Genomic DNA, 27,486 nt, shown 5'->3' on the forward strand with positions numbered 1-27,486 from the left:
ATGATACTTATAAGAGCAAGTGAAATAACAATACCATAGGCTACTTTGACCCAGGGAACTAAGTTAATGGTATCACACAGGAAGTCTCATGATATCTATCATTGTACCCAAAGAAAGATCCATTTCCCACCCAGAACTCAGGCCCAAAGAGCTGCTTCAAACTGAAAGGGATTAAAAAGCAGAATATACTGTATATATTGGGAAGAAGACAAGCCTTCCCTGGAGATTTGACAAAGATCTCATATACAAAGATCATGCTTTGAATAAGTCCAAATAACAACATGAAGACATTTTCCATAATCAGTAACATTGGTCATGAAGAAACAATTAACATCCCAGCTCACACCCTGTGTGACTTAAATAGTGTGGGGCATTCAAAAGAGAGTCCATACTGAACCAGAACCTTGATTCAGCAACAAGGGCAAAGGATTCTCAGCAGCTCACTGAAAAAAAGGCACCAAAGTCACAGAACGAGAACCCATTTCAGGGCTACCAAATGTAGACAGAATAATCCAGAGTGAGAGAATCCAACACACGATTCTCAACAAATCCTGCTGTCATTACCATAACATCCTCAGATAAAGATCCTTTATGTGGGAGTACAGTGTCAGGTACTTGGACCACATGTTCCAAATATGATTATTTGAATTAACCCAGCCACAGAGTGGATCAAACATGAAAAAGAGCCCATTCCCAGAATGTTGTCTTATGGAGGCTCAATGATGTTTAGGAAGCCATGTATCACCGTAGCATCTGAACAGTGTCTAGCACAGCATAGGAGCTCAATAAATGTTGGTTATTTTCCAAGAAAGGGTTGCATGGTTCTCCAAAAACATCTAGCTCTTCCATAATTCTATGCATTGGTCATGCCACTTCAGCACATCCAGACGGAAATCTCAACACTCTTTACCTATATCCAGGTAATATCGATATTTCAGGATGTAGCTTTAATCCTACTTCATTTGGGAGGCCTTTTCCAACCACCCTAACCTACAGTAAATTCTCCAACAGGTTTCCTAGGAATAAATCAAACTCTGACATCCTGAAATTTTTTAAATTATATTATAATAAAACATACGCTTTCTTCATGGTCCCTCTCTCTTCCCATTTCTGTCTCCTCAGTGATAACAGAGCAACTAGAAAGCCACAGTATGGCAAAGCCAAAAGATGGAATAAGGTGAGTTGTGGATCACAGTTTAAAGTAGAACCACCCTACTCACATCAGTCAATGTACAAGCAAGAATTAAACAAAATGTGCTAAGCCACTAATATTTGGGGGTTGTTTGTTATGCCAATTAATCTTAACCTAATTGTGAGAATGAAAGTAAACGTGATATTTAAGGTACTCATAAGTGTCCTAGGTACAGAGGTCTCTCAATAAATATGTTTTTTCCCCTTCCTCCTCAGTCTTGGAGAAGATGGTGGAATATTGTGTTTGTCTACTGACAATTAGCCTTCTGGACACTGACTCTAATTCATGCACAGAACAGCCAGAGTCCAGAAGTAGATGAGGTTAGGAGGTAGAATGAAATAAATACCTACAAATATATAAATACCTGGGTCCTACCAATTCTGAGACTGAAGTTCCATTTCTCACTCACTGTTGTCTTTGCTCATATGTATCCATTCATAATAGCCAAAATTTAGTATTGTCAGATGGTTCTAAGATGTATTATTTTGTATTTTAATATATGAAACTGGGATGCAATTTCAGTCAATGGCATCTTTGTATTGTGTCACAGTTTAACTGAAAACATGTTTTCTTAGACTTCCCTGGTAGTCCAGTGGTTGGGAATCCACCTGCCAATGCAGAGGACACAGGTTCAATCCCTGGTCCGGGAGGATCCCACATGCCACGGGTCAACTCAGCCTGTGCTCTACATCTACAGAGCCCACGAGCTCTAGGGCCTGCAAGCTGCAGCGACTGAGCCTGAACTCTGCAATTCCTGAAATCCACGTGCCTAGAGTCCCTGCTCCATGACAAAAGAAGCCTGCCCTCTGCCACTAAGCCTGCCTCCTGCTTGCTACAATTAGAGAAAGACTGCAAGCAGCAATAAAGACCCAGGGCAGCCAAAAATTAATTAATTAAGTAATTACTTTAAAAAGAAAACATGTTTGCTTTTCTACAAAATCACAGGGCATCGTACAATCTGTGGCATCTTAACTTTAATGAAATGGTATTGAGCACTTAACTGTATGTCAAGTACACTTCTAGGTTCTTTTTAAAACTAAATTTATTTCACAAAAAAGCATCAGAATAATTAGTACTACTATTATCCTCATTTTGAAGACATGGAAATGAAGATCCAGAGATCCAATAATTTGCTATGATACATATCTAGTAAGTTGAGCTAGGGTAATGATTGTATCCTCTCTTTAAGAAAATCTATACTATGCCACTATCTTTTAGCATGTGATTATTATTTGATAACTGATTATACTTCTTACAGAGAAAGTTCACATAAGAATTCTATGTACAGCAATATGGTACAACATATATTATGAAATAATTCTTCATAAGAAGAATTTTAAAGGATTGATAAAGATGTTTCCATGTTTTTTAAAATATATCACTTAACTGGCAAAAATGTAAGAAATCTGGAGAAACCAAAAGGAAAGCAAAAGCAGGAAACAGGAGTAACAAGCAAGGCTTGAAGGGAGTTTTTGCCCTGAGAATATCGGCTGAATGTTGCATTCCCCAAGCTTCTGTTCCATGCATGTATGGGGAAGAGCAGACAAGGGACAAAGCCTAGGAGGTTACAGAAACAATAAAATAGTGGTCCAGAAGGCCAAAAACCCAATGCGAGGGTGAATGAGAAATAAATCTCCTATATAGACAATGTAAGAAAAGCTGTCTATCCCAACTTTGGTGCTGGGTTAAAGGGAAGTAAAATCTTTTCTGAGAATTAATGACCACAATATGAAAAGGGTTTGCAGCCTGAATTCACATTATCTATGAGGAGAAAAAACTCAATTAGAGAATTTAGCTTCAAGAAATAAAAAAGAGTCTTGGAAACATTTTCAAGGAACAGAGGCTGTAAAATATGACCAAGCAGATTTTGGAAAGAACCAGATAGAACTTATATAAATTAAAAATACAATAATTAAAATGAAAAACTCACTGGACAGATTAATCACAGCTTAAGATTGGATTGGTGTATTAAAAGGTAGGACAAATGAAATAATCTAAAATGTAGCCCAGAGAGAGAAAGACAAAATACAAGAGAATTAGAACTAAGGAATAAAAAGTAAAATAGACTCACAAGTATTTAGTCAGGTTTCTGAAAGGAGATAAGATAATAGGAGGGGAAAAGTGATATCCAAAAAAATAGTGGCTGAAGAATTTCTCGGAATTTTTGAAATACAAAACAACATTCAAATCCAGGAATCCCAATGAATCCCAAGCAGGAAGAATGCAAAAGATCCACACACCCTAGATAATTCATAAGACTAAAGAACACAAATAGGAAAAGGAATACATTAAGGCTGTATATTGTCACCCTGCTTATTTAACTTATATGCAGAGTACATCATGAGAAACGCTGGACTGGAAGAAACACAAGCTGGAATCAAAATTGCCAGGAGAAATATCAATAACCTCATATATGCAGATGACACCACCCTTATGGCAGAAAGTGAAGAGGAACTAAAAAGCCTCTTGATGAAAGTGAACGTGGAGAGTGAAAAAGTTGGCTTAAAGCTCAACATTCAGAAAATGAAGACCATGGCATCTGGTCCCATCACCTCATGGGAAGTAGATGGGGAAACAGTGGAAACAGTGTCAGACTTTATTTTTTTGGGCTCCAAAATCACTGCAGATGGTGACTGCAGCCATGAAATTAAAAGACGCTTACTCCCTGGAAGGAAAGTTATGACCAATCTAGATAGCATATTCAAAAGCAAAGACATTACTTTGCCAACAAAGGTCCATCTAGTCAAGGCTATGGTTTTTCCAGTGGTCATGTATGGATGTGAGAGTTGGACTGTGAAGAAGGCTAAGCACGGAAGAATTGATGCTTTTGAACTGTGGTGTTGGAGAAGACTCTTGAGAGTCCCTTGGACTGCAAGGAGATCCAACCAGTCCATTCTGAAGGAGATCAGCCCTGGGATTTCTTTGGAAGGAATGATGCTAAAGCTGAAACTCCAGTACTTTGGCCACCTCATGCGAAGAGTTGAGTCATTGGAAAAGACTCTGATGCTGGGAGGGATTGGGGGCAGGAGGAGAAGGGGATGACAGAGGATGAGATGACTGGATGACATCACTGACTTGCTGGATGTGAGTCTGAGTGAACTCCGGGAGTTGGTAATGGACAGGGAGGCCTGGCGTGCTGCGATTCATGGGGTCGCAAAGAGTCGGACATGACTGAGCGACTGAACTGAACTGAACTGAAAGAACACAAAAGACAGAGAAGCTTTGAAGGCATCCAAAGGAGGAAAAAAGAGACAGAGAAGAGAAATCAGACTTATAGGTGACCACTTGATAACAATGATAAAAGTGAGCAGAGAGTGGAAAAATTTCTGATTACTGAAAATAATTATCCTTAAACTCTATCCTCAGGAAAACCCTTTCAAGAATAAGAAGGAAATAGATACATTTTCAAACCAGTAAGAATCTCGCACCAAAGGAAATTCTAAAAGATTGATTTCAGGCAGAAAGAATGTAATGCCAGAAGGAGAGTTTGAAATATAAGAAAGGATGATGAGCAAACTTACTTTCACTATGTGAGTAAATGCAAACACTGAGTGTAAGAAACAATCATAATACTTCATTTGTGGGATAAGGAAAGAAAGATAAATCTCAACTTTATTCATAAATTCAGAAGGGGATGACTAAAGTAAGTTAAAGCATTCTAATAATCTTATATTTGGAAGGAGGAAAATAGAAAGGTAAATTAACGTTAGCATTATTAGGTTATTATTTATGTTGTAATATTTAGAGTAACCAACCGAAAGAATATACACAGAGGTAGAAACAGACATTACCATTCAAATATGTTTAGTTCAGTTCAGTCACTCAGTCTTGTCCGACCCTTTGTGACCCCATGGACTGCAGCACATCAGGCTTCCCTGTCCTCACCAACTCCCGGAGGTTGCTCAAACTTATGTCCATTGAGTCGGTGATGACATCCAACCATCTCATCCTCTGTCATCCCCTTCTCCTCCTGCCTTCAATCTTTCCCAGCACCAGGGTCTTTTCCAAGGAGTCAGTTCTTCACATCAGGTGGCCAAAGTATTTTAGCTTCAGCTTCAGCATCCATCCTTCCAATGAATATTCAGAACTGATTTCCTTTAGGATGGACTGGTTGGATCTCCTTGCAATCCAAGGGACTCTCAAGAGTCTTCACACTAGAGTTCAAAAGTATCAGTTCTTCGGCACTCAGCTTTCTTTATAGTCCAGGCCTCACATCCATATATGACTACTGGAAAAAACCATGGCTTTGACTAGATGGACCTTTGTTGGCAAAGTAATATCTCTGCTTTTTAATATGCTGTCTAGGTTGGTCATAGCTTTTCTTCCAAGAAGTGTCTTTTAATTTCATGGCTGCAGTCACCATCTTCAGTGATTTTGGAGCCCCCAAAAATAAAGTCTGTCACTATTTCCATTGTTTCCCATCTATTTGGCATGAAGTGATGGGACCAGATGCCATGATCTTCGTTTTCTAAATGCTGAGTTTTAAGCCAACTTTTTCACTTTCCTCTTTCACTTTCATCAAGAGGCTCTTTAGTTCTTCTTCACTTTCTGCCACAAAGGTGGTGTTTCTGCATACCTGAGGTTATCGATATTTCTTCCGGCAAGCTTAATTCCAGCTTGTGCTTCACCCAGCCTGGCATTTCACAAGATGTACTCTGCATATAAGTTAAATAAGCAGGGTGACGATATACAGCCTTGATGTACACCTTTCCTGAGTCTGTCATTCCATGTCTAGTTCTAACTGTTCCTTCTTGACCTGCATACAGATTTCTCAGGAGGTAGGAAAGGTTATCTGGTATACCCATCTCTTGAAGAATTTTCCAGTTTGTTGTGATCCACAGTTCAAAGGCTTTGGCATAATCAATAAAGCAGAAGTAAATGTTTTTCTGGAACTCTCTTGCTTTTTCAATGATCCAATGGATATTGGCAATTTGATCTCTGGTTCCTCTGCCTTTTCTAAAACCAGCTTGAATATCTGGAAGTTCATGGTTCACGTACTGTTGAAGCCTTGCTTGGAGAATTTTGAGCACTACTTTGCTAGCTGTGAGATGAGCACAATTGTGCGGTAGTTTGAGCATTCTTTGGCATTGCTTTTCCTTGGGATTGGAATGAAAACTGACCTTTTATAGTCCTGTGGCCACTGCTGAGTTCTCCAAATTTGCTGGCATATTGAGTGCAGCATTTAAACAGCATCATCTTTTAGGATTTGAAATAGCTCAATTGGAATTCCATCACCTCATCTAGCTTTGTTCATAGTGATGCTTCCTAAGGCCCACTTGACTTCGCATTCCAGGATGTCTGGCTCTAGGTGGGTGATCACACCATCCGGGTATCTGGGTCATGAAGATCTCTTTTGTATAGTTCTTCTGTGTATTCTTGCCACCTCTTCTTAATATTTTCTTCTTCTGTTAGGTCCATACTATTTCTGTCCTTTATTGTGCCCACTTTTGCATGAAATGTTCCCTTGGTATCTCTAATTCAATATGTAGATGGGAAAAAATTCAAAAGGGGACAAAAGTGTGGAGGGGGTATCAATGAATTATAGCCACCAGATTAAGGAGAGATATGCGGCAGGAAGTGGCAACCCACTCCAGTACTCTTGCCTGGAAAAACCCATGGACGGAGGAGCCTGGTAGGCTACAGTCCATAGGGTCACGAAGAGTCAGACACGACTGAGCGACTTCACTTCCCTTTCACTTTCATGCACTGGAGAAGGAAATGGCAACCCACTTCAGTATTCTTGCCTGGAGAATCCCAGGGACAGAGGAGCCTGGTGGGCTGCCATCTATGGGTTAGCACAGAGTTGGACACAACTGAAGCGACTTAGCAGCAGCAGCAGCAAGGTGAGATAAACTAAACTAGTCACTTGTAAGCAAATATTATAAAACATGCATTATAGGCAAAGACAGAGAGAAAGAGAAAAAGAAAGAGAAAGCAAAAGAGGAGAGAGGGGGAGAGAAAAGGAAAGAAAGTGTGCTATGTGCTGGCTATAAGAAATATCTCTAAAACAAAAACACCCAAACAGCTTGACGTTAAAGGCTACAAATGATAGGACATAGGAATATTTACTGAAGAATTCTGGTGTTAATATATTCATATGATACAAAACAAACTCTAAGACAATATGCATTACAGAGAAGAGTTTCATTGCATAAAAACAAACAGTTTAGCCCATCAAGAAAATTGAAATCACTGCTTAAGAAGTGTATGTTACACTTGGATAAAGAAGAGCATAAAAAGGGGGACTTGTGGGGAAATGCCAGATTAGCACCTAAATATATTTCGGAGAAACAACAAACAAGAAGAAAATATAATAATGAGGATATACTGAAAAACAATAACACAGATATACAAAGTAAAAACTGATAAAATTTGAAGAGGAAATGAACAAATCAAGAATTACAGATGGAGATTCCAATGTAATTCTGTCATTGATTGACAGCTCAATCAATCAAAAAAAATCAGTAAAGATAAAGAAGATATGAATGGCATAATTAAAAGTTAGAGTTATGAATAGAACACTGCATTCAACTTATCAGGCATACACAATCTTTTTGAGGATTTGTGATTCACTATTTTTTTTCTAATGAGTAGTGACTGGATCTTAAAGCAAGTCTCAGCAAATTTCCAATGACTGTTATCTTATAGACTATAATCTGTACCCCAATATAAAGATCCTCAATTATTTAAACACACAAATCATAGGTCAAAGAAGAAATTAAAACAGAAATTAGAAAATAAATATGAATGATTATGACAACATGTATATAAAAATCATATTGTATGCTGATAAGCAGGATTAAGAGCAAAGGTTGTAGTCTTAAATTAGAAAACATGAAAATTAGAATAATTCTAACTTCTAACAACATAAGGGAGAAGGCAATGGCACCCCACTCCAGTACTCTTGCCTGGAAAATCCCATGGATGGAGGAGCCTGGAAGGCTGCAGTCCATTGGGTCACTGAGGGTAAGACACGACTGAGTGACTTCACTTTCACTTTTCACTTTCATGCATTGGAGAAGGAAATGGCAACCCACTCCAGTGTTCTTGCCTGGAGAATCCCAGGTATGGGGGAGCCTGGTGGGCTGCCACCTATGGGGTCGCACAGAGTCGGACACGACTGAAGCAACTTAGCAGCAGCAGCAGCAACAACATAAGAAATTTTAAAAAAGAAAATAATAATTTCAAAGAAAGTAGCAAAAGAAAAATAGTTAAGGAATTCCTTGGTGGCCCACTGGTTAAGAATCCATGTGCCAATGCAGGGAACATGGGTTCAATCTCTATACTGGGAAGATCTCACAGTCTGTGGAGCAACTAAGCCTGTGGGCCACAAATAGTAAGCCCACAGCCCATAACTACTTACTCCAAGCACAGCAACTATTGAAGCCTGTATGCCCTAAACTCCATGTTCTACAAGAAAAGTCATTGAATGAGAAGCCTGTGCACAGCAACTAGAGAGTAGTCTCCGGTCACTACAACTAGAGAAAGCCCATGCACAGTAACCGTGACCCAGCACGACCAAAAGTCAATTGAAGAAAAACTTTTAAGTTAAAAAAAAAAAAGAAAAATAGTTAAGATAGAAGCAAACATTATGCAAAACACAACAAAAGCGCAAAGCAAAACATAAGCATAAATGAAATGCTCAATAGAGTTAAAATTAGTTTTTGAAAACAAATAAAATAGATGAACTACTGGTAAGATCAGAAAAAAGGAAACAATATGTATGGCAGAAATCAACACACCACTGTAAAGAAATTATCCTCCAATTAAAAATGAAAAAGGAAAGGAGATACAAATAATCAATATTCACAACAAAAGCAAGTTTATTACTACAAATGCAGCAGAAATAAGAGAATATGATGGATAATATCATATGGACAAGTATTCTGCAATATTACTGAAATCATAAACTAGACAAATTCCTAGGAAAATACAACTTACCAAAGTTGACTGAGGAAGAAATAGATCTATAACTACTGAATAAATTAACCAATAGTTTAAACTCTTCCCTTAAGAAAACCACCAGGCACAGAGAAGTTCACAGAGCAGTTCCCATCATTCAAAGGAAAGATAACTCTTCCTTTGTCAAGCTTTTCCAGAGAATAAGAATTACAGAAAACAGGGGATAGGCACAACATGGTAAATCAAATATAACTTCAATTAAAAAATAGACTATGAAAAATTAAAAGAAAATATACTTCAATTTATTTTGTAAGATTGACATAATTTTGATACTGAAACTAAAATACACAAAGGAAATATATAGGACAACCTCATGTATAGACAATAGACAAAAATATAACAAAATATTAAATATAGAATCCAGCTGTATATAGATATAGATATATACAAAGAATAATAAATAATGGCCAAGTTGGGTTTAGCTTAAAAATACATGGATGCCTAAACATTAGAAAATAAATTAATGAAACTCACTACATTAATAGGTTAAAGAAGAAAAACCTTATGATCACCTCAACAGATAAACGAAAATAATCTCATAAAATTCAACAACCATTTGTAACAAAACTTTTTAGAAAACTAGGAAAACAGAGACCTTCCTTAAACTGATTAGAGGGCATCTATCAAGAAAAAATACACACGAACAACATATGTAATGAAGACATGTTGAAAGCATTTCCTGTGAGATCAGAAACAAAATTAAAATGCCAGCTCCCACCAACTTCTATTCATTATTGTGTTACAAATCTTAGCTCGCGTAGAAAGAAAGAAAATGTGTAAGAACAGAAACAAAACTGTCATTATTCACGGTTGGTATGACTTTCCATAGGGCTTCCCCATTGCACACAGCCCGTGGGGTGAGGGGAGGCTACAGCTGGTCTCTGCTGTGTCTACCCAGCAGTATACCCTACACAGGGCTGAGTCCACCACACACAAACCTGAAGTCCATTTGACAAACCAAAGCTCCATGGGTCTGTGTCTTCCCAGAAAAGGTATCTTGCCCTATTCTATTAAAATGTGCCATGAACTAGCAAGGTACTCTCCTTGTCAATGTAGAAAGACCCAAAGTATGTACAAAGAGATTATTTTAATTCATGAAAGGGCTTAGAAAGAGGGCTAAAAATAGATATAAGAAGGTCAAGTAGAGTCTTAGATGGGCTTCCCTGGTGGCTAAGTGGTAAAGAATCCACCTGCCAATTCAGGAGACACAGGCTTGATCCCTGGGTCAGGAAGATCCCCTGGAGAAGGAAATGGCAACTTACTCTAGTATTCTTGCCTGGGAAATCCCATGGACAGAGAATCTGGTGAACTATAGTCCATGGGGTTGCAAAAAGAGTCAGACATGACTTAGCGACTAAACAATAATATATTCCTAGACACCAGCACAAAAGTAAAGTGAAATTTAGAAGAGAGGGTATTTACAAGAGCAACAAAAATATATAAAGTATATAAAAATGAAAAAATGTGTAAGTTCTTTATTGAGAAAATTATAAAATATTATTAAAAGATACTAAAGAAGACCAAAATAAATGAAGAAGTTTTTCATGTATATAGACAGGAAAATGTCAATTCACCATAAAATGACCTAGAGGTTCCACACAGTCCCAATCAAATCCCCACAAAACTTTTTCCTAGGACTTGATGAGTTAACCCAAGATTATTCCTGAAAAAGTAAAAGAAATCAGGGCACTTGTCTTGCCAGAGAATAAAGACTTATTTTCAAATAATAAATACAATGTGATACTGACCCTAGAATAAACTTAGAGAATTGAATAGGCGCTCCAAAATAGACTAAAGCAAGTATAGAAACTTGATTAATGACAGAGGAGGGGGAAACAGGAGAGATAGACAGAGAGCACTCATATCCCAAAGCATAAGCAGAAAGTGAGTTGGGGAGGGTTGGGGGTGATTCCCACCATAGCTCCTGCCTGGTATGTTAGGGGAGAGCTCCTTCTTGCCCACACTTATTGCCCCAGAGCAAGACTGAGCTGGTTTTTGCTAGAGAGAAACAGATAAGAGGGTTGCTCTAAGACAGCCCTTCTGCAGACAGAAAACGCTAGCCCATCTCCAGGACAAGCGTACGAGAAAGCTTCTGAAAATGAGAAATGGAAGGTTAATTAAGAAGACCTGGTATATGATCCTTTTAATATGCTGCTAAATTCAGTCTGAATGATCAAGTGGGATTTATCCTGAGATGCAAGGAGGGTTCAACATACACAAATCAATAAATATAATATACATATTAATAGAATGAAGGATAAAAACCATATGATTCTCTCAATAGATGGAGAAAAAGCATTTAACAAAATATGTTGCCCTCTCACGAGAAAAGCTCTCAATAAATGGAATATAGAAGGTGAATACCTCAACATAATAGGTCAGATATGACAAATTCACAGTCAACATCATATTCAATGGTGAAAGATTAAAAGCTTTTCTTCTAAGGTCAAGAACAAGACAAGGGTACTCACTGTCACCACTCCTGTTTAGCATGATACTGAAAGTCCTAGCCAGAACAATTAAGCAACAACAACAACAACAAAGTCATTCAAATCAGAAAGCAGAAGTGAAAATGTCTGTTTGCAAGATGATATAATCTTACACATAGAAAACCCTAAAAACCCCACCAAAAAACTGTTGGAACTACAATAATAAATGAGTTGGGTAAATTTTTTTTTTGGATACAAAATCAACTTGCAAAAAATCAGCTGCATTTTTTAACACTAACTACAAACCATTTAAAAAATAAAACTATCCCATTTACAATAGCATCAAAAAGAATAAAATAGTTAGGAATAAATTTAACCAAGGAGGTGAAAGATCTGTACGCTGACAAATATAAGACATGGGTCAAAGAAACTGAAGAAGACACAAAGAAATGGATGGTCCATGTTCATGGAGGAAAAGAATTAACATTGTTAATATGTTCATACGACACAAAGCTGTCTACAGACAATGTAATCTCTACTAAAAGCCTAATGGAATTTTAAGAGATATTTTTTTTTAATCCTACTACAAAAGACCCCAAATAGCTAAAGCAATCTTGAGAAAGAACAAGGCTAGAAGCATCACACTTTCTGATTTCCAGCTATATTACAAAATATAGTATCCAAGGGCTTCCTTGGTGGCTCAGTGGTAAAGAATCCTCCTGCCAGTGCAGGAGATGCAGGTTCGATCTCTAGGTCAGAAAGATCATCTGGAGAAGGAAATGGCAACCCACTCCAATATTCTTGCCTGGGAAATCCCATGGACAGAGGAGCCTGGCAGGCTACAGACCACAGGGTCACAAAAAGAATCAGACACGACTAGCAAGTAAACAACGACAAATAGTATCCAAACCATATGGGACTAGTATAAAAATAGACACAGAAACCAACGGAAAAGAATCATGAGCCCAGAAATAAACCGTGGTTAACAGCAATCATCAGAAAATGCAAATCCGAACCACAATGAGATATCTCCTCACACCTGTTAGAGTGGTTATAATCAAAAAGATAAGATAGACGCGCTGGTGAGGATGTGAAGAAAAGAGAACTAGTGTGAACTACCGGTGGAAATGTAAATTGGTGCACCCACTGTGGAAAACAGTATGGAGCTTTCTCAAAAGAATTCAAAATAGAACTACCATGTGATCTGGCAATTCTGCTTCTAGGTATATGTCTGAAGGAAATGAAATCACTGTCTCTAAGAGATATCTACACCCCCAAATTCTTTTTATTTTATTTTATTTTTAAACTTTACATAATTGTATTAGTTTTGCCAAATATCAAAATGAATCCGCCACAGGTATACATGTGTTCCCCATCCTGAACCCTCCTCCCTCCTCCCTCCCCATACCAGCCCTCTGGGTCGTCCCAGTGCACTAGCCCCAAGCATCCAGTATCGTGCATCGAACCTGGACTGGCAACTCATTTCATACATGATATTTTACATGTTTCAATGCCATTCTCCCAAATCTTCCCACCCTCTCCCTCTCCCACAGAGTCCATAAGACTGTTCTATACATCTGTGTCTCTTTTGCTGTCTCGTACACAGGGTTATTGTTAGCATCTTTCTAAATTCCATATATATGCGTTAGTATACTGTATTGGTGTTTTTCCTTCTGGCTTACTTCACTCTGTATAATAGGCTCCAGTTTCATCCACCTCATTAGGACTGATTCAAATGTATTCTTTTTAAAGGCTGAGTAATACTCCATTGTGTATATGTACCACTGCTTTCTTATCCATTCATCTGCTGATGGACATCTAGGTTGCTTCCATGTCTTGGCTATTATAAACAGTGCTGCGATGAACATTGGGGTACATGTGTCTCTTTCCCTTCTGGTTTCCTCAGTGTGTATGCCCAGCAGTGGGATTGCTGGATCATAAGGCAGTTCTATTTCCAGTTTTTTAAGGAATCTCCACACTGTTCTCCATAGTGGCTATACTAGTTTGCATTCCCACCAACAGTGTAAGAGGGTTCCCTTTTCTCCACACCCTCTCCAGCATTTATTGCTTGTAGACTTTTGGATCTCAGCCATTCTGACTGGTTCACCCCCAAATTCTTTACACCATTATTCACCACAGCTAAGACATGGAAGCAACCTAAGGGTCCTTCAATGAATGGATAAAGAAAAAAAGAGAAATAATATATATACATACACACATATATGTGTTTGTGTGTATCTATATCTATATCACAACGAAATATTATTTAGCCGTAAAAAGAAGGAAATCCTGCCATTTGTGACAATATAGATGCACCCCGAGAGCACTATAAAAAGTGAAATAAGTCATACAGAGAAAGACAAATGACCTCATTTATATGTAGAACCTAGAAGAGCTGAACTATAGAAACAGAGAGTAGATTGCTGGTTGCCAGGGGCTGGGGGTTGGGAGAAATGGGTAGATATTGGCCAAAGGGAACAAATTTTCAGTTATAAGAGGAATAAGTCCTGGAGATTTAATGTATGCATGGTGACTATAGTTTACAATACTGTATTGTATATTTGAAAGTTGCTAAGAAAGCAGATCTTCAAAATTTTCACCACATAAACAAAAAGGTAACCATGTGTGGAGACAAATGTGTCACTAACCCTACTGTGGTAATCATTTCATAATAAATATGTCTATCAACTCATCACATTATACACCTTAAACTTATACAATACTATATGTCAATTATAGCTCAGTAAATCTGGGGGGGGTGGGCCGGGGGCATGGATAGAAAGAAAGACCTGGGCTTGGCCAGTTACCCACCTCCCTGCTAAAATAGTCTGGCAGACAAGAGCACAGGATTATCAGTGCAAAACCTGCTGCAGAGGACCTGCTTCTTACCCTGACCTGCCTTTGTATAACTAGGCACAGAGGCCAGCACAGCCCCTCACCACTGTGCCTGGGTTGGGTGGGGCTGCCCCAGGCTGAGAACACTTCAGCTTATGTGGTCCAGGTATGTGGGGGTGGATGCTGTCATCCTGATAACTTGTGCCATCTGATAAACACAACCGGCATCCCATGCAGACCTTAGAACTCCCTTTCCAAACCCAAATGGTAGAACCAGAGAACATAAGCCAACAGCCAAGAAACCTGCAGCTTCAACTAAGGTAACTTCATGAACTTTGTCAAACTACTTAACTTCTCTGGGCCTCTTTTCTCATGTGCAGACTGGAAATAATAATGTATCTTTGATTACCCAGCACGGTTGCTACAAAGGCTGAAATACAGGGAGATTACACCGCTTCGTATCCTTATACGAGGTCATAAAAATAATAAGGATTTCGTTAGTCAATATGGATATGAGTCTCTTAAAAGAACCAAAGGCATGAATTTATAAAGGTAGAATTTCAGGCAAAGTAAGAGACCTGGGCCAGGATAAAAATCTCGAAGTTAAGGTGTCAATCAAAATTCCTTAGCATTATGTAAACAATAAACCAGGAAGGTTATAGGACAGGTCCTCAGGAATCCTCTCTTCCAACCCCGTGGTTCATGACAAAGGAAACTGAGGTTGAGAGAGGGCAAAAGATTTGCCCAAGTCACAGGGGAAATTTGTGGCTGAACCCAGATTAGAATTCAGTTCCTTCTTCCCTTCCTCCCAGGTTCTTTCCAAAACCTGGTTCATGATGCTACTACCTTCAAGAGTGTGATGACACCACCCCTGAAGAAAACCCCACTGCCTCTCCCAGGACATTCACTGAGGGATGCCAAACTCAGGGCACTTATTCTCCTCTGTCTACAGGTTCAGTTTGCTGATACATATTACTCACTCATCTCCATGTGGAAATCCCTCTGTCAACACCATAGTACAAGACAAACAGATTGTGTTGACCAAAAGCTTAAGAAGCAATGACTCGTCCAGGGCTGACGCAGACCCCAGGGCCTGGACTGGCAGGAGCTACAGCACAAATCCCTCTGACTTTTCAGGAAACTGTCCCCAGCTCATCCCTTCCCACTAAGATCCTGAGTGGGAGGACGGAGGCATATCAGAGGACAGTTCCATCTGAAATCCTGCTGTTAAGTCAGACTTCTGCATGCTGTGGGCAAAGAACAGTACCTCTTCTTAAAGGTGTGGCCTTCAGCTCCTTGGGACAGGAAGGGAACAGATAAGTGTGTTCGGTGAACTTTTGGGAGCCCAGCCTCAGGCCAGACCAAGCACAGCACTTACATATAAACATGCATCCCAGGTACCCACCTAGAGGCTGCGAACTCCCCTGAAGGCTGTTCTCTCAAGCTGGGCAGGACCTCTCTCTCTCTCTTGCAATGGCCTCAGACCGAAGACACCCAGCCCCTCACACCTGTCACCTCTCCCTTTCAGCAGACACCCTTGTGAGAGCAGCCCCCTACTCCTCACATCCATGGCCCCTTGACCAAGAGCTGTGAGTCTAACTGAGGTAGAAATGGCCAGGCCACGAAGTGCATGAGGGATCCAGAGCCAAGCTCTCCCCCAACTCACAGGTGGCTCTTTCTGCTCCCACATCTGAGACCAGTCTCACATCAGCCTTGGTCCGTGTCAAGAGAGCATCTGCTCTGTATCAGGCTGCAGCTAGATGATGGAGAAGTAGATGCATAAAACAATTTCCTTTTTCTTAGAATCTCCTCTTCCATTAAAAGATATATATATATAAATGTAAAATTAAATAAGGCATAGTAATTCCTCCAAGATGAATTCAAATAAGATGCTTGACCTTTCTCTGCCACACGTGCTCCTGTATGGCCTTGGATAATTTATGCTCCTTTTCTGGACTTCCAATTTCCCGTCTCCGAAGCTCTGCTCTTAACAAAATGTTCCTACAATCCAAGGACCCCCTACCCAGAAGCTTCATGGCCAGAGATCAGACCCAAAGTCTTTTCTGCAACTTGCTCTGCCCAGAACCCTGGCTTCTCTGTGGTCTTTGCTCAAAGATACCTTCAAGTTCCAGGACACATCTGAGGTTTGTCCCAGTGAAACCTACTTCATCACCTGCTTCTTCTGTTGGCCATTAGAGCCCCACATCACTGCATCCCTACCTGCTGTGCATCTAGGGGCTACCCCAATATTCCTCCCAATCTTAGGGTCCTGGTGGGCAATAAGACCATGTAGGCTCACACAAGGCAATTGTCTTCTTGCTGGTTGCACAGCTCCCAGACTATTCTAATGTTAGTTGCAGCTTCTTAAAACACTGCTCTCATTGTATCATCTCCTTGAAAATCTGCAGTGGCTCCCCAGTGTCTCTCATCTCAGATCTGAGCTCCTGAGCCTGGTGCTTATCACTCTCCGCATCTTGTTTCCACCCCACCCACCTCTTTGGGCCTTACCAAACCCTCTCCTTATGCTCACGCTTCAAGGCAAGTTTCCTGCTGTTCTTCAGGACTGACTTGCTGTCCCCACACGTCAAGATGCAGCTTAAATGCGGTCTCCTCCTAGAAACTTATTCAGACCGCCCCACCCCAACCCAGACCACAGGGCACCCAGAACACTGAAGTGCTGACTGCTCCTCCCCCTCCATATCCACATAGCTAGCCCTTTCACTTAAACAGAGCCCTTGTGGCCTCTGTTTAAATAGCCACATATCAGAGAGAACCTCTTGACCTAGCATAAATGTATAAGTCCCCTCCCACCCTTTGTATCTTTTATATTTCTCACAGCACTCAGCATCATTTTGCATAGATCAACCAGTTTACTGTCTTTCCACAACAGAAAGCAAATTCTCTGTGAGCAGGTGTTTCGCTTGCTGTTATATTTCCAGTGCCTAGAACAATGCATGGCACAGAGTAGGTGCTAAGTATTAATAGACCATCGTTGAATGAATGAGGGAGGGAGGGAATGAGTGAAGGAGTCTGTAGCTTAGATCCTGGACACCTTCAGGCATGTCTCCAAGATGCTCTTATCTGATGTAGCTGCCATTGTCCTACGTCTGCTCAGCCCCAGCCCTGTCTGATGTTGCAGCAGATGGACAGCACACATTCTGGGGGTCTCTTTGTAAATGACAAGCCCCAGAGAACTGAAAGAGCAGCTTCTAGAGGAGCAGGGCCAGGATCAATCCACTGCCTGGTTTCTAAATGCCACATTTTAAACCCTGCTGTCCCGTCCTCCCCACCCTCGGCCTCTCTGCAAATTCCATAGGGTTAAAAGGGCAATCCTGGTGGAAATGAAGAAGAAAACAAAAGCGTCCTCTTTTTCATGATGGGACTCATGGGGAGCTGTGTTTCTCTTTCCCTTTTAAGCCTGAGCCCTGAGTACTGCTGTGGAAACCAGCTGCCACCACCTATCTATCTGATTAAGTAGCTTAATTCCTAAGCTCTCATCACCATCGATAGAGGGAACGGGACACTAGAAAAGCAAGAAGTGAAATAAGAGGAACAGGCAAGCAGCATCTCCCTCTCTTGCTGTTAACACTTTGCAAGCACACAGGGCCCTCCTCAGCACAGTGATGCCTTCCCACCCTGTCGTCACCTCACCTGGGCTCCTGGACTCGAGGACCATAGGGAAGAGGCAGGTGAGGGTGACTCACCAGCCCTGAGCCCTGCTACAGACCCAACATAAACTCTCGTTTGCAGATGGATAGGTGGGTGGGTGAGCAAGTGATTGTGAAGGCGAAACATATATAGAATGAGTGAGTGAGGAATGCAGGAGTGGGTGGGCCGGAGTGATTGAATACGTTCTCCATCCTGGTGCCATTGGCATCTTTGCAAGGACACCTCACTGGGCTTGGCAAGACCCTATCTCTGAATTCTCTTTTCAGCCTGTCTCTAGTGCAGTCTTAGGGATGGCGAGGAGGTTGGCAACTCCTGACTGAGATGAATCAGGCAAGTGATTCTCAGTCTCCAAGAAGCCTTCATAAATGTTTGTTAAATCCTTTGTAGCAGGCAAGGAGGCAGAAAAAACCACAGGAAGGCCTCTCAGATGTCCTGTATCCTCCAGAAACCCAGAAAGTAAGTTACAGCTCAGGGAGGCCATGTGACTTAGCTATTTTATCCAGGAACTTCTTAAAATCATCCAGGAATTAGACGCCATCTATCACCAGTCCTCTCAAAGCTCCTGAACGGCAGTCTAGTTTGCTTGCCCAAAGACAGTAAGATGTTTCAGAGGTAGCCACGGGGTGACAGGCACCTCAAATGTAACATGTCCTAAAATGAATTATAATCGTCCTCCCCAAATCTACTTCTTCTTTAGAATTTTTATTCTACTGAATGGCACCACCATCTATCTGATTGCTTGGCTGATAAAATTTTATTCATTCATTTATCCCATAAATTTTGTGGCAGGTGTCAGTAACATGCTAATTGCCAGAATAAAGCAGTGAGCAAAACTCATCATCAAATAAGAAAAGTAAGCATTAATTATCATGAAATAATTGTAAATAAACGTAAAATCGCAACTATGATACATTTGAAGGAAGTATATGTACCGTGAAGCTTTGTAGAATGGGATTTGACCTAATCATGGAGCCCATGGAAGTGACAGCCGAACTGAAAGGTGAGACATAAAAGGAATTCAGTAGGTGAAGACATGAAGGAAGACTGTTCTAAGCAGAAGAACAGCAAATTTAAAGGCCTGTGGCAGGAGGCTTGACGAGCCCAAGGGTCTGAGACAAGGCCAGGAGAGAGGAAAACAAGGACTGGGCAGGAGGACACAGGAGTGGAGGCGGGGCTCAGACACATGGCTTTGCAGGACTTACGGAAAAGGTTGGTCTTTAGCTTAAGATCAAGAGGAAACAACTGAAGTACTTTTGAGGAGGGAAATGACAGGAGCTGTGTTTTGAAGTACACTTGGCTGCTGTGTGAGAACAAATTGGAGGAGGCCAGCATGGGTATCGGTAGACCAGTTAGGAAGCTCTCACAGTACTCTGGTGATACTGGTGGGGACGGAGACAGAAGTGATAGATTGGAGAGGGATTTTCAAGAGAACACAACAGACTTGGTGGTGGATTGGATATGAGCTTTAAAAGAGAAAAGCATTGAAGATGATTGCCAGCTCTCTCACACACATAGATACATAGACGAAGGAGCCATTCCTAAGATCTGAAATACCTGAAGTGAAGTGAAGTCACTCAGTCCTGAAGAGGACCACATATGAACAGGACAGTGTCGAGCAAGAATGCACAAATTCCATTTTGCACACGCTCAGTTTGAGAGGTCTTGGAAATGTCAACCTCCCTCCTTCACCTCCCTTACCTTCTGCATTCAACCAGTTACCTGATTCTACCTTCCCTCTACCCTGACTTATTTCAGGTCCTCATAATCATTGCCTGGATAAATAAAACAATCCTCAAGCTCTCTCTCCTTCCAATCCATCCATTCCACACTGTAGGTCTTTCTAAATACTGCCTTCTTCCTCAAAGAGTCCCTCCCTGACTACCCTTCTAAAGCAATACTACCCTCTCATTCTCTATCTCAGTCACTCACATTTTTTTCTTTCTAAAAATATATAATAATTTGTTTTATTTTTTATTAGGGCTTCTCCAGTGGCTCAGTGGATAGGGAGTCTGCCTACAATTCAGGAGACACAGGAGATGCGGGTTCAATCCCCTGGGTTGGGAAAGTCATCGAAAGCATCCCTACCTTCTCACTCACTCTTTCTCAGTCACTTGGGTTTTTTCTTTCTAAAAATACATAGTAATTTGTTTTATTTTTTATTATAACTGTATACCCTAGCTCTGTTTGCTAAGAGGGCATAAAAGCAATGACACACGAGTAATAGGGAGCATATGCAGCCCCAGGTTTTGGTTTCTAAATACCATTCTCCACTAAAAGGATCCGGGACTCCCTGGAGAAATGACTAATTTCAGGGCTGGAGCAAGGAAAGAACAAGATGAGCCTGGAACATCCTGCCAGAGCAACAGTAAGCAAGTGCTCAGAGAATGATAGGGGAAATTCGAAAGAAACAGGAGCCAATTTGCAGAGCCTCCCACTGACCAAATCTGGGACAATTTGAACATCAAAATAAAACATACAAATTTATTCACCCACTGAATAAATTAAGAATCTATGAGTTCACAGTAATGAAAGAAAGAAGGAAGGAAGGGGAGAGAAAGAGAGAAAGAAAGGGAGAAGGGAAAATTTTTCCTATAGTAAAATGCCAAGTAGTATAGAAGAAATGACAGATTCAAAAGTATCAATGATGAGGAAATTAGTGACTAAACATTTGATGTGGAATAGGATAGTTACATAACCTCAAAGTATCTCTCCATAAGTTACTAATTACAAAGGGAAAAGCAGTAATGGCACAGTGAAGAAACTGGTGAATATCACCTCAAGCAAGTGACGAAAGCTCCCATCGTCAGTACTGGGACAGTCCCCACAGCCTGTGCTTCTGGTATGCTAACCTTACTTTAGTGGTACTCCTGCTCATCATGCATAGCTTGAATCCAGTCATGCAAAACCATTAGATAAGTCCAAACGGAGGGATACTCAACATAATGACTGGCCTGTGCCATTCAAAAACGCAAATATCAAGAAAGATAAAGCAGAGGAACTGCTCCAAATTAAAGGAGACTAAGGAAACAAGACAACTAAATGCAGTCTACAGACTGGACCCTGAACAGGGCAAGGAAGACGGGAGAGCTATAGAGACGTTAATAGGACATAATTGTATTGTGGTCAGAGAATATCCTTTTTTAAATGAAATACACACTTAAGTATTTATGAGCAAAGGGGCACCATGTCTTCAATTTACTCAAATTGATCAGAAATATGAATATGTTACATGTATTCATATATACATGATAAAAACATAAATATGCATCATTATAATAAATGAACAATAAAGTATAAATTATACAGGTAATTTAAATATGTATGTTCCATTTCTCAGTCATGTCTGACTCCTTTGTGACCCCGTGGACTGTAGCCCACCAGGCTCCTCTGTCCATAGGATTTCTTAGGCAAGAATACTGAAGCAAGTTGCCATTTCCTCCTCCAGGGGATCTTCCCTACTCAGGGATGGAACCCTTGTCTCCTGTATTTCCTGCATTGGCAGACATTTTCTTTACCACTGAGCCACCTGGGAAATTCCTAATTGAAATATACATAAATAGTAAAATAACATATTTTATATTATGAGAGAGAGAAGGAAGGAAAAACAAATGAAGTAAATGCAGTGTCTTGTAATTGATTAAAGGATGCAGATAAAGGATCTTTTTTTTTACCAGTCTTGTAAATTTTCACTACTTTGATATACCAAAATTAAAGGGGATATAAATTTATTTTTATATTTGCTGAGTGAATGAGCGAGCCCATGTCCAACCATGACCCTCCCCGTGCTTAAAGTACCTCATAACTGTCATGATAAAAATCCGAACACTTCAGTACAATCAGCCAGCCCTGACACACTCTCTCTCTCTCTCTTTCTCGTCACACTAGCCAGTACCCTCACTGCCTAAAATCCCCCGAGCTTTACCACACAAGCCAAGGCTTCTGTGCCTTAGCCTATGCTGGTCTCTTGGCCCTCCTCTTAGCCTCCTGGAATCTTCCCGTTATCTTTCCAGATCCAGACCAGGAATTCTCACCTCATGGAAGGCCTCCCTGATTGCTCCAGCTGGGAGTGACAGACACTTCCTCTTCTGATACACCAGTGCCTGCCACGATCCTGTTCCACAGAGAAGCCTGTCACTGTTCACAAGCCTGTCTTGCCACATGAGGACCAGGAAACTCCTGACACCTGCATGCTCGGTGCTCTGCATGGGTCCAAGCACGTCACAGGATCTCAGTTAATACTGCAGCATGGATACGAGAACGATAGTGACAAATTTTTCTGCATCTTCCAAGAGAGCCCCTGACTTTGGTCTCTTTCACAATCTTCAAAAAAATACAGAAGGATAAAGGAAATTAGTTCTTTTCAGTTTTTTATGCATGAGAAAAGTGAGGCCTGGAGAGGGTAAGGTAAGACAGTGTACCCAGATGCTGAGCTACAGCTGGAATCTGGACCTCTTGCCATCAGCCTAGTGTTCTTTTCCAGCAGGAAATTGGGACAAGAGGAAGAATATGCATTTATAGTCCACCTGTTCTATGCTGGACACCATGCTTTAATAGACTTTCCAGTTCTAACATCACCACTGTGTTGTAAGGAACCCCTTCTTACAGACTCAAAAACGGGCTCCAAGTCAGATCTGACAGCAAAGCCCATGCTCTTTTTCTCTGCACATTGCTGGCTTATGCAGCCCACCTCTGACCCTCCATCAGGGGCAACAAGCAGCACCGAGTCAAATGCCTGTCCCTTGATCATGTCTTTTAAACCAGCACCACACACAGACCCACAATGCAGCCCACACCTCCAGACAACATGCATTTCACATGGTTTCCAAACCCAGGATATTTGGTTTGTAAGACAAAACCTCCATTTCTCCAGCAAAAAGTGAACACTATACACAATTAACCAGCCAAACTGCTGACGCCTACAGACGCTGCCTCACGCCGAATGAGGTCTGGTATGCCCAGAGACGTCCTCAAAGGATTCAGGACTCCCCCAGAGCTTGGCACTGAGGGCACCATGCAGCTGGAAGAGGAGACTGGGCTGGCTGGATCACAGTTTCTGGGTGGAGGCTTGGTTCCCAGGACAGAAATTGCTCCAGGGAAGAAGTGAGGCCTCTGGAGGCCACCCCGAGGGAGTGGTTGGCAGGGAGGTGGTGGGGTTGGCAGGGGGTTCCCCACCCTCCTGCGAGGCCTTCCCCACCCCTGCTTCCCACAGAGCAGCAGTCCCCATCTGAGGCCGGGAAGATTACTGACACCAGTGATATTCAGGTCCTAGAGCCAGAGAAGGCAAGCCTTCAGCTCTCCTCCAGTAGGCCCAAAGGCCTGGACTTGCTGCTTCCAGGGTCTTTGAGCTGGGGAATGGTCAAAGGACCACAGACCACAGAGTCTTCATCACAGGCTCTGGCATCAGACAGACCTGGGATGGAACTTTTGCTGGTTCTACCTTCAGGCTAATCATTTAACCTTGCTGTGCTTCAGTTGGACTTCCCTGGTGGCTCAGACGGTAAAGAGCCTGTCTACAATGCAGTGCCTCAGTTTCCCTGTGGCCGTTTCCTGAAACAAAAGATGCAAAGAACCTAACAAGGGAGTTGACCTTTAGTAGATAAACTAAAGAATGTGAGTAACTGAGCAAACCTTCTCCCACAGAAGTACTGACTGCCTCACCTGAGGCTCTCTTGAAGTGAAGTGAAGTGAAGTGAATTCACTCAGTTGTGTCCGACTCTGCAACCCTGTGGACTGTAGCCTGCCAGGCTCCTCTGTCCATGGGATTCTCCAAGCAAGAATACTGGAATGGGTTGCCATTTCCTTCTCCAGGGAATCTTCCCAACCCAGGGATCAAACCCGGGTCTCCTGCATTACAGGCCTGGTGGCTCAGCTTTATCCTCTGAGCCACCAGGGAAGACCTAAGCCTCCAATAAGAGGCTCTCTTATTGGATTTAAAAACTGTTTTAGCTTAAATTCCCAGTAGAGATGTAATCAAGTCTTACCTTTTTGAGATGGCATTTACCCGGGAAGGAACAAACCCCTCACCCACCTCAACCCACCAGCACACCACCCAGCACCAGACACTTCCTAGAGCCCCAGGCCAGCAACTCTTCCTCCCCCATAAAGGGAGTGCCTCTGGGAGACTTCAGCTTGAACGTGGGAAACACATGCCAGTAGCAGGTGATTTAATGCATACTGAGAGGTGAGAGCTCAACACAAAGCCTTAAAGCCCACCACGGGAGTCCTATCGAGTAATCTCTGTTGCTGTTGTTGTTCTGACTCTTTGTGACCCCATAAACTGCAGCACACGCCAGGCTTCTCTGTCCATCACTATCTCCCCGAGTTTGCTCAAACACGTGTCCATGGAGTCAGTGACGCCATCCAACCATCTCATCTTCTGTCGCACCCTTCTCCGTAATCTCTAGTGCTAAGCCTTGACTCCCACTCCTCCCCCTTCCAAATACCGATAGTCTCAGGTTGGCTAAAAGAAGCAGTCTTACAGTAAATTAATTAGGAGTTTTGCCAACTTTACAATGTGGCTGAAGGCCTGCCTTGCTTTCAGATGACTCTGGTGACACACTTCTCTTGCAGATAAGAGGTGACAAATGACTTTCTGACCACGTGGCAAACAGGAGAGCCCCTCATGAGGAAAAAGAAAAATAAGTGAACACTAGCCTATGGTCTCCCAGGTCTAGGGAAGGGGGCAGAGAGGCCCTTTGTGTGTTCCACACTCCAAAGCCCACATTCCTCCTACTGAGCTCTGGCTCCAGAAACGCCATTGCTGATCAGAGACCATGTGATCCACACCGAGGGAGGCAGAGCTCAGGTCCAAGAGACACAGACCTCCAAGCAGGGCCCGAGGCTTAGGCGGGATCACAGAAGGAGTGGGGTGGCCATGGGGCCAGGGCTGGGCAGAGGGCAGAGGTCAAACTCCTTCGGGCACCCAAACACTCCTGCTTTTGAGACAGGGAGAAGCTGGCAGCTGAAGCAGTCAAAGGAGGGGAACTTTATCAATGGCCCAATTCATTCGCAACAATCCCCATTGTCTGAGCCAGCACAGAGATGGGCATTTTCTCCCAGAGCCACTAGGAAGAAAAGCCCCAAGACATGGTCACAAATCAGAAGCCAAAAATATAGAAACCAAAATTGAAACATATGGCTTGAAAGCCAGATGAAATATTTGAAATTGGAGATGTCCCCCAAAACTCTATGCAGCGTGGTTCTCCTCCTCAGAGACCAATAAAATACTTAATTGTTGATTGTTCATTTATTTATTCTGATCTCTCTCTACAAAGGATGTAGAAGTTTACAGTTAAAGATGGGTGTGCTATAAAGTTATTAAAGCAGAAATTAAAAGTCAAAACCAGGGTTCCAATGAATACATTTACGAGGATGAAGCAAATATGATGAACTAAGAGCTTCCTGGCAGCCAGTGTAAGAAGGGAAATATACAGGTTGTGTCATGAGTTCAAGAGTCACAGAGACCTGTAGAAATCTCTTGAGCACTCTAAGCTTCGATTTCCTTGTTAGAGAAAACAAGGGGGGAGGGGACTATTAACCTAATAAGGCTGTTGTGAAAACTAAATGAAATGAAGCATATATTACAGATTCAACAAATAGCGGTTGTTACTATTACCGTTTTTGCAGTTGTCTGAGTCTTAAAGTTCTCTTCTTTAAGTTGGAACTATATTAACTTAATAGGGCTGCCTTGATGCCCTGTGAGTCCTAATTGTTGCTCTAAAATTCTGATTGTTAGGTGTATGTAGCTGATGAATTAAAAACTGGGGAACCAGCCTAGGACTCATGGTGGGTACCTCAGTTTTCCAGCGTCTTTTCCTGAGTTTTAAGGTGGCTGGGGACCCCCCACAAACAAGAAGGCTAGGGAAGGCACACAGACCTCCTTCCCCACCAGCTTCACTCTGCAAAAGGCTGCCCAACTGACCACAGCCTGCCTGTATTAAGCCATCCCCAAGGGTCAGGTGGAGGACCAGGCCAGGGAAAGCTAGGTTCCAGCACATCCTCAAGAAATGGCTGAAGCCCATCTGCTCCCCTGCATAGGAGAGAAGCTGGTGGGATGAGAACTCAGGTACTCCTTAGACCAAACCATAAACACTAAGGAAGAGAAAGTCAGTGTCATCTGCCCTCAGCCCCCAGCCAAAGCCCCTGACTGAAGATACTTCCTACCCAGTTTCTTAGACTTGCCCAAGGTGCCACATGGAGGCTAAAGGGACCTTAGAGGCTGAGACTGGGGTGACCCAGTTTGCACACTTATGTTTTACACATGGAGCTACCTGTTGGATACGTGTCACTATTGCTAGGTGTACATGCTGAAAGAACATGAGTCCTGAGATGTAGCACATGTGAGAGTGGTGTGAGTGGTAGGAAGATGTGCACACATGAGCAGCTGTGAGCATGTGGCTGCCTTGTGAGTGTTTGTAGGTGAGTGGTCTGCTCATGCCCCGGTCCTCCTGTCTCCTTCCAAGGTGACCATGGGGCTGTCTCCACAGCTGGCTTGGAACCTCATTCTCTCTGGTGTTGGTGCTGAGCTCCTGCCCTGCTCAGAGTCCTAAGAAACCAAAGCCGCGTGACCCACAGAGAAGACGCCCCAGCTGGGGACAAGTCGGGTCACCCTAGAAAGTCTGAGTTCAGATAACACTACTTATCCTCCGCCCCTGCCTTCATCTGCTCACTCACAGGCATCCAGCCATCCACACATTCGCTCAGCCCCGTGGAGCCTGCCTGCCACACACACTTGAGCCTCCACTTCCAACAGTACTGACCCAGTCCACACAGGACAGCATGTGCCACCTGCGGACACACTCCAGGTCCAGGCACACGTAAGGCCACAAGCACAGAAAGGCACACCCTGTCACCCACGTTCATACCTTAGGACGCATGCTAGAAATTTCCATATGCTCACATGCCGGCCCAGACACACTCCCTCCCTCTGAAGCTCGCTCGCACTCAGGAGCACTCACACTGCTACATCGACACATAATATCCAAATAATCACAAGAAAGCTCTGCCCCTACCAGGCTGGGCACAAAATCCAACCCGGGGAGCGCCGTCTACTTACTGACTGGGAGCGAGTGAGAGCCTGTGAGCGGCGGCCAGACCGGCGGTGGAGGCGCAGCTGGGGATTCGCAGGCTGCGAGCGAGTGACCCGCCCGGTGGCCCAGCCCGAGGGCCGCCCGCGGCCCCGCGCCCCCGCCCCGCTCTGCCCCCGCCCGCGCTCCGGGCCGCCGCCGCAGGACCTCCGGCAACAGCGCGCTAGCTGCCAAGCCCCTGTCCCGCGTAGTCTCCGCCGGCCCGAAGCTATTTTGGGCCCCTGGCAGCGCAAACCTTGCGCTCTGGGCTGTGGGGCGCGCTGGAATGGGGACGTGGTCAGGTCTAATTAGAGACCTGGCTCACCCGGGGCCA

General features: G+C 42.6%; 1 protein-coding gene across 1 annotated transcript in view; it reads right to left on the reverse strand.

Moving 5' to 3' along the window:
- The window catches only part of INSC (INSC spindle orientation adaptor protein), a 138,754-nt gene extending 111,508 nt beyond the window's left edge, over nucleotides 1-27,246 (reverse strand). The window contains exon 1 of the mRNA XM_019975829.2: nucleotides 27,143-27,246. The gene's annotated coding sequence lies outside the window, so the exon portion shown is untranslated. The remainder of the gene's footprint in view (nucleotides 1-27,142) is intronic.
- Nucleotides 27,247-27,486: the final 240 nt, after the last annotated feature.

Source organism: Bos indicus, chromosome 15 (assembly GCF_029378745.1).
Source record: "Bos indicus isolate NIAB-ARS_2022 breed Sahiwal x Tharparkar chromosome 15, NIAB-ARS_B.indTharparkar_mat_pri_1.0, whole genome shotgun sequence".
In the NCBI taxonomy this organism is placed as follows: Eukaryota; Metazoa; Chordata; class Mammalia; order Artiodactyla; family Bovidae; genus Bos; species Bos indicus.